Genomic DNA, 8,573 nt, shown 5'->3' with positions numbered 1-8,573 from the left:
TTTAGAAACACCATAAAGAAATACTCAATACTATAAAGTGTGAAGAAGCGAAGGTGCTATCATGGGATTGTGGGCTGAGCTGAATGATCTCTTGGAAGTGCCTTCCAAGTCGGTGGTTCTTGATTCTAAGTGCAAGGATGGGCCTGAAGCTGGCCAAGCAGGCTTAGTCCAGGTGCATCATCTAGCCAGGTACATTCTATTGTTAAGTCAACTAAAGTAATAGGCTGCCATAGGGACTAGTTACTTATATGTAAACCACTTAGGGATTTTATTATATTTAGCGGTATATAACTGTCACAAATAAAAAAATAATTGCCAGACCATCTTCTTTTGAATGACAAGGAAATTGCTAGAAACTCCTTTTGGTAGGGATACCTCTTCAAGCTGTGTGTTTATGAAGAAACAGAGGCAAAAGGAACAGAGATAGAACTGAACTCATCTGTAGGACTGTTGACCAGAGCTGTGCCATTCCACTTATGCTCAGCCTGTACATTTGTAAATAAATGCTAATATTGCAAAAGCCATAAGCCTCCCATGACTTCATTCTAAAGGAGAGCAAGCCCAGGTAAGTGCTGCACCCCCGAAACTTCTCATTGCGCAGAGAATTCAGGTGCATGTAACAAGATGCAGTGATGGTGACGAATCTGAATGGGCTGTAAAAGGGGACTGGACAAATTCATGGCGGATAAGACTGTTAATGGCTACTAGTCATGATGGCCGTATATTCTCCAATATCACAGGCAGCATGCTTCTCAGCACTGGAACACGAGCAGAGGGTGCTGTTGCACTCTCGTCCTGCTTGTGGGCTTCCCATTGGGGATCAGATTGGCCACTGTGGGAATGGAATGCTGGATTAGATAAGCTTTTGGTCTGATTCAACAGGGTTCTTCTTATAATCATCCTCATCACATCGCTCTTGGGCTCAAGTCTCCTTCCTAGAGTTGTACAACATGCTGCCCTTTTTATCTCCATGACTTATTTTCTGATGAAGAACTCTGCATACTGTTTCTTAGATGTCTTGGAAATAGCCAAGGGCGCTTCCAGTGTTGAGGCTGGGTGTGCCTGCCCCCGCCTGCCTCCGCCTGCCTGTATTAAAGGGGAAAAAATCACTGCACAACCGCTGGCTTCCCATTGTGGCAGCCATGCGGTGATATGCATGGACAGAGCCTTTCCCCACAAGGAAAAAGCATTTCAAAGCTGCCCAGTGGGGAGAGTTTCCCTAGATCAAGGGGAATTTTTTAAAAAATTGGCTCAGGCTGTTAGTCTGAGCTAGCCAATAAGAGAAGACCCCTTCCTTCCTCAAGGGAGGAGGTCTACTGGGCAATGGGGTGGTCGACCAGGGGCGCATTACTGGCTGACTCCCTGGCTAAGCCAAGCCAGCCGGTCAAACACATGGCAAGTTGTTAGAAAAGAAGCAGAGAGAGAGAGAGATTGTGCCTGCTTGCTTGCTATTTCTCTGATTGCTTTGAGAAGCCAGACCAGACCAGTACATTTCTGGTATGTAAACTTGTTTAAATAGGAGACTGGGAGGAGGAGTATGTAATTTATTTGTGAGTCTAAGTTATAATTCTTTTCTGAAACTAGAAAAATCACAAACTGGCTTTAAAATGTGTTGTGAGACTGGAAAAATCATAAACTGGCTTTTGTTTTGTGAGACTGGAAAAATCACAAACGGTCTTATAGTTCATTTGTGAGTGTGGAAAAATCACAACCTGGCTTATAATGCATTTGTGAATCTGGAAAAATTATGGGCTCACTAATAATTTGTGAGTCTGTAAAAAATAATAAACAGGCTTATAATGCATTGGCACAATGCTATGTCTTAAAAAAAAAAACAACTCTGTGTCGGATGGCTGGCCAGCCAACTTTTATATCTTTAAAAGCTCCCCTGCACAATATTGGCCCTCCCACCGGTGACTCCTTGGCTCCACCAGTCAAATTGGCCATGAACCACCACTGGATATAGCAGTAAACTCACTATTTATCTTACTGCTTCTTCCTTTTGAAGAAGAAACAGAAGTGGTTCCTTCTCATTATTTTCTTCCAGTTTTGACACCTCATGCAGTGCTGCCATATTGGAGTCATGTAACCACTGAAATTATGGCAGACATTGTTAAGAGAACCATCGAAAAAGTCCTAGTAAATGAGCAGATTGCTGTCTCTTTAGGCTGTTCACCTGGATTGGTAATTTGCTGGAGCGTGTTCTCTTCTCTCTTCCTCATTACTCTCTTGCTCGTCAGATCTAATGCCATAATCAAAGTATAGTAATTAAAAGACTACAAAACTCAGGACTTTGATATAGTGCCATCTGCAGGCTGTAAGATGGATTTAGCAAAGGAATACCACATGGATCTGATTTAAAACAAAAACAAAAACCTTCATGTACTTCAACAATTGTAGGCAATAATAAATGGAATAACTAATAATTTACTACCCTTTCACCACACCTAAAATCTGAGGGTCAAACCACACAATACATTTAATACTGTCAGGATTCCTGTAGCCCACACTTTACTTCTAAGCCCAAACATACACAGACGAGAGGCTTCAGTCTACAGTTTTTAATCCATTACTTCACAGGGTCATATAGATGCAAATTCTCAGTGACTCTCAGTCTACAAAGGAATGCCTTCAGGGGATTCAAAGGGAAGTTACGAGAGTTGTCACCATTTGAAGAGGGAGGCGGTATGACTAGCCTAGCTTAAGGAGGGGAGGTCCCTCTCTTCTCATGAAGCCTCTAAGCGCAGCTTTTCACGCAGGCCAACCGGGTAGACCGTCTAAGTTCTGCCCCTGCCTTCTCCCTCTTTGCACCTGCGTCTGGCATCTATTAGGTCATACTTCCCGGACCTCACCTCCTCCTGTTCACTGCCTCTCATGGGGGCGGTGAAGAGGGACCCTCATCCTCAGCCAGCTGGACGTTTGTAACCTGGGAAGCCGGCCTACTCATATCTGGACTAGCCTGGGAAAACCCCTCCCCCATGTCTGGCAGTTCTCCTTCAGAATCTGAACTGCTATCCCACTCCCGGCACTCAGAAACACCTCTGACAAATACATGGTGTGCAGCTGACTCTCTCTTTCTTTCTTAATCTAAAGTAAGCATGCAAGGCCCCAATCCAGATTGAGACTATTGCACACAGGTTGGGAAGGTTTAACCCCTGCAGCCACTTGTTTTCTGAAATGACACACATACACACCTGGGCTTGAAAAAGAAAAAAAAAACCTCAATTGCTGCCAACTTTTGAAAAACAACAGGCTGGGAGAGGAATGTTTAAACCTTCCCTGCCCATGCATGGTGGTCCCAATCTGGATAAGAAAGAAAGAAAGAAAGAAAGAAAGAAAGAAAGAAAGAAAGAAAGAGGGTCAGCTCCCTGCTATGCATTTAACATCTTGTGTAGTTTGACTCTCACTCTGCCTAAGTCTAGGGCAGCCTTCCCCAACCTGTTGCCCTCCAGATGTTGTGGACTACAACTCCCAGAATTCCTGGCCATGAGCTATGTTGGGTTGGGCTGATGGGAGCTGAAGTCCAAAACATCTGGAGGGCACCAGGCTGGGGAAGGCTGAGGTAAGGCCAACCTTGAACTGATCTCAGCCCCAGACTAGTCAACACAAATTCCTTTTGAATTAAATAAAAAGTAAGGTATCCAGATGTCAGGAGCTCCCTGGCGGCCTTTTTCAGTAGACTCCAATAGCCAACTCAGGACACAGACGAAAGGATTCTTTTCAAAGCTTTTACAACTTAATGACTCTTTCAGATGCTAATCACCAGCGACTAAAGCAAGGAACAGCAGAGTGGCCTAAGCTTCGAATAGGCAGTTGATCCCCATTTGAAAGAGAGTCAGTTGAAGACCCAGAACTTATGGGCTAGGGAGAGATCCTCCCTCTTTCCCTTGGGTCCATGGGAGGCAGCCGTTGCTTGCGCGCCAAACGGGCGCTACCCCTCCTTTCCATGCCCTCCATTGCTCATCACTCCCTGCGTCTGTGTCAAGCATCTAGCAAGCCCCCCTCCCGCACTTTCTCACTGCTAGGATCACTATCTAACTCAGGAATGCCAGCAGGAGGAATCTCTGCGAGCTGCTGTGCCTGTGAGGGCTGAGCTGGCTCCTCTCCCACGGATAGCTGTTCCTCCTCAGAATCAGAACTGCTCTGGGGCTCTATGGGCTCAGTTTCCACCCTGACACCAGAGTCTGGACTAGAGAAAAAACAAAAGGCAGAACAAAATTATTGTTTACCAGTCCCACATGCACACAAGGCTAAAAAAAGAAGACCATGCTCTTCTTTAAAAAACAGTTTATTAGCAAATACTCTTGCACATACTATGCAAGCACAGTGTAGAGTTTCAAGAGAATTTGTTCAGCCCATTCTGTGCCCTATTACACTGGCAGGAGTGAGCCAGAGCAAGCATATGGGCTCGCAGCAGTGGTGAAGTCGGGCGGGGGGAGGAATGGGAGGAGCAAATCACAGGAAATCACACTGTAGGCTATAGAGATCTTATGGCTAGCTATGCCCAAAACTCCCATGCATAACTGCAACGCTGCCCCCTTGTAACTTGCAGATGAGGTTGCAATATTCCCACCACTAAGAGCATGCATGCTATAACAGTGATCTGTTGTGTGCTGAATAAGAAGGCTGTGTCCTGAATCACAGTATACCAAATACAGCAATGGATCTACATGAATTGTGAATGAAGCTGCTCACATAGACTAATCTCAGTTAATCTGGGTGTCACAGAGTTAAGGGCCCATTCACATGGAAGCTTCCCTGCACTCCTGCATTTATCAGTTTAGTACTAAGATAGAAGCACTGAAGAAATCCCTTTCTTCACAAAAACAGAACAGGAGACTTTTAAAACACAAGACCACCCTATTCAAGCCACAGCCTCTTCCTTGGTGATAGAGTTCCAAAGGTTTCCACTCTGTGAAGGTGTTGAATTGCCTGAACAGATTAAGTGCCACAATTGAAATGGATGGAAGTACTTACATGACGAAAGAGTTCTGTGTACCACATTACACTGTGTTTTTGTTGGATTCACATCCTATCCTCAGGAGTACTGGGGGAGGTGTTGCCCTGTATGTCAAAAAGGGCATAATGTCAAGCAGACTAGAACACCTAAAAGGGTTAGACTCTTCCACAGAAGCGCTGTGGGTGACAATGCCAGACTCCAAAACTAATTTAATGCCAGGAAGGAACACGCTATCATCCCCCAGACCAAAATGCTCAGGGTGATCTTGAGATGGAAAACAAAATCAGGGAGACCTCCAAACGAGGAAGTGTTGTAATAATGGGTGACTTCAATTATCCCACATTGACTAGATAAATGCTTATTCCAGCAAGTGTAAAGCGATGCACATTGGGGGGGAAATCCCAACTTCAAGTATAACCTGATGGGATCTGAGCTACCAATGACCAACCAAGAAAGAGATCTTGGGGTTGTGGTGGACAGCTCGATGAAAATGTCAACCCAGTGTGCGGCTGCTGTAAAAAAGGCAAACTCCATGTTAGGCATAATTAGAAAAGGAATTGAGAATAAACCTGCCAATATCATACTGCCCTTATACAAAGGTATGGTGCGACCACACTTAGAATACTGGTCAACACACCTAAAACAAGATATTGTAGCACTGGAAAAAGTGCAGAAAATGGCAACTAAAATGATCAAGGGGCTAGAGCATCCCCCTATGAGGGAAGGTTACAACAACTGGGATTGTTTAGCCTGGAAAAAAGGAGGGTAAAGGGAGACATGATAGAGGCTTACAAAACTATGCATAGTGTGGAGAATGTGGATAGGGAGACATTTTTCTCCCTCTCTCAGAATACTAGAACCTGGGGTCATCCCATCAAGCTGATTGGTGGAAGATGCAGAACAGATAAAAAGAAGTGCTTCTTTACACAGCACATAATTAAACTATGGAATTTGCTACCACAAGACATAGTGGTAGTCACCAATTTGGATGGCTTTAAAAGGGGGTTAGACTAATTCCTGGACAAGAAGGCTATCAGTGGCTACTGATGGCTATGTGCTACCTCCAGTATCAGAGGCAGTAAGCCTATGTACACCAGTTGCTGGGGAACATGGGCAGGAGGGTGCTGTTGCACTTGTATCCTGCTTGTGGGGTCCCAGTCGACAGCTGGTTGGCCACTGTGTGAACAGAATGCTGAACTTAGATGGGCCATTGGCCTGATCTTTTTATGTTCTTTTGAGTTGAAATATCATGAGAAAGGAATAGAGGCTGTAACATTGCCCCATATATGCTTAAATGACAGAGGGATAGTTTTTATGCTGAAGCTGTTTTTTAAAAAAATACTCCGGCTTCTGGTTTCAATACTTTCAGAAGCTAGAGTTTTGTTTTGTTTTTTAACATCTTCAGCATAAAAACTATCGCCCTGTCATTTAAGTAACGAGACTCCACAGCTCCCTTCTCCTCACTGCTTAGCTGTTTCTGCCAATCAGCTGAGCAGCCCAGGGGAGGAAGTCATGGTAAACTTCCCCTCTCCATGGTCTCTCCCTGTTGCACTCAGCTGAGCAGCACTGGCAAAAGATGAAGGCAGGAAGGGGCCACAGAAGAGGAACAGCCTTGCCGGAGAGGCTGTTGTCAGATGAAGAGGCAGCCCAGCGACATGAGGATCCCGCACCCCTGATATATACTGACTTCATTATAGACGTGATAAAAAAAAATCAAAACTGTAAATGCTCAAAAAGCACAAACATGTGAAAGACTACTTACTGGCCTATCGTATGCAGTTAGGTGAGACTTGTATAATAGGAGCACTCCTCATGTTTCCAGACATTAGGGGGCAATAGAGAATGTCCTGTAGCTTGATCACTTCCTATTTCCTGCTCCCTCACCTTCCTCTTCCTTCTTCCTCCTGCCTCCTTCTCCTCTTGACTCTGCAACAAGCCCCACGTGGTCTCTCTGGAAAGGAAGCAAGTAACCATATCTCACGACTTCACTCACTTCCACTCATGCACCCAGCTTTAGAGCACGCTTGTAGTTAAGCAGTGTTAGATAGCCTCCTCTGATGATATGTATAAAAGCACTAATGAAGTAAATTGATAAGAACTTCTTTTAAACTGGCTCTAGCATGTGTTTATTGTCTCTCGCAATATTTCGGCCAGCTCTCACAGGAACCCCACGGCTGGGGCAGAAGGTGGAAGTGGCAAATAGGAGGGAGGAAGGGGATGCGGCAGGGGCGGGCAGCGGCAGCTCCCCATCCCCAGGTAGTATCCAAACGGGGAACTGAGCATGCTCTCTGGCGCCGGTGTGCCCGTGCTCCACCCCGTTTGTATACTACCCTCCCTCCCTCCCTCCCCACCTACCTGCCTATTGACTGACCAGCCAGCCAGCTGCTCCCACCTTCTGCCCCAGCCACGAGGCTCCTGCAAGAGTTGGCCAAGGTCCTCTCGCAATATTTCATCCAACTCTCGCAGGAGCCCCGCAGCTGGGTCCGAAAGTGGGAGTGGCCTGCCAGCTGGTTGGCCAGCTGGTGAGCAAATAGGAGGGAGGGAAGAGGAGGCGGCAGCAGGGGGCCCTTTTGGGTGGAGAAAGCGGTGCAATTAACCGCTCTTCCCACTCCACCGCCTGATGCAGGCACATGACCTCACATCATGGTTGGGCCAGCCCTGACAGAGAGAGAGGTCCATCCTGGAGTGGGGAGATCTGATCTCAGTTGCCCACTCTCAGCCCTGCTGGCAACCTCCAGGCCTTTGCCACTCAAAATCGGTAGAGATAAAAGTGAGTGAATTGGAAGGCATGTCTTGGGTGGACTGTGAGAGGCTTCCTTTCAATCTCCTCAGAAGAGGGAGGGAGGACAGTGTTGCCCCTCCCTGTCTTCCACCTTCTGGTAAGGGAGTTCTCCACACCATGGCCCGTAGGACTGCTGTGTCAATGTACTTAACTCAGTGTAGGATCAGCATGATAGTGAACAGTAGACTACTGAATATATATATATATATATATATATATATATTAAATGCTTGATTTATGAACATTTTGCACTGTGAAGTTACATGGCTTGCTATTGCACTTATAACAAAACCAGAAGAATGTAAAAAGTAACAAGGAAATGGAAATTAAGTACTTTTAAGGTTTTTAAGCATTAAGGAAAAAATACAGGCATGAAAAAAATATTTTAGGGCATGGTGTGAAAAGCATGATATACAGTTTATTGATAGAAAGTGGATGCAGACAATAAAAGCACAGATAGGCTTACGCATGCCCCTCAACTCAAAGCTGTAGCTGCTCCAGTTACCTGGAAGCAGCAGGGGTTGCCGCTGGGGCTGTTTTTCTGAGCAGATGAGAACAAAGAGCAAGCCAGTTTGTTTGGACTTTATGGTTGTTTCTCCTAAGTTCCAGAAACTGTCAGAAAACACACACACATGCCTCTCTTCACCAAGGAGGAAAAAGGCAGGCCTTTCTTGGCAGGAAAGAGAGTTTCTCACAGCAAGGAAGAACAATCTTATAAGAAAGAAAGTATGAACAGCCACTGAACATTATCTGTTGGATGTTAGCAGCAATAAGTTGTTCTTGTTGTTCAGTCGTTAAGTCGTGTCTGACTCTTCGTGACCCCATGGACCA

The 8,573-nt window shown here is 45.5% G+C and overlaps 1 long non-coding RNA gene across 1 annotated transcript; it reads right to left on the bottom strand.

Moving 5' to 3' along the window:
- Positions 1–242: 242 nt before the first annotated feature.
- On the bottom strand, positions 243–6,842 carry LOC146357231 (uncharacterized). Its single transcript, XR_014786624.1, has 3 exons — positions 6,723–6,842; positions 4,978–5,064; positions 243–2,242 (listed from the first exon to the last, which is right to left on the bottom strand). It is a non-coding gene; the product is annotated as an uncharacterized LOC146357231 (long non-coding RNA).
- Positions 6,843–8,573: the final 1,731 nt, after the last annotated feature.

The sequence above is a fragment of the Heloderma suspectum genome, chromosome 1, assembly GCF_057233095.1.
Source record: "Heloderma suspectum isolate Gila_16-S chromosome 1, 16-S_ref, whole genome shotgun sequence".
NCBI classification, from domain to species: Eukaryota; Metazoa; Chordata; class Lepidosauria; order Squamata; family Helodermatidae; genus Heloderma; species Heloderma suspectum.
The sequence above is the reverse complement of the archived record's forward strand: the minus strand, read 5'-3'. Positions and strand labels throughout refer to the sequence as shown.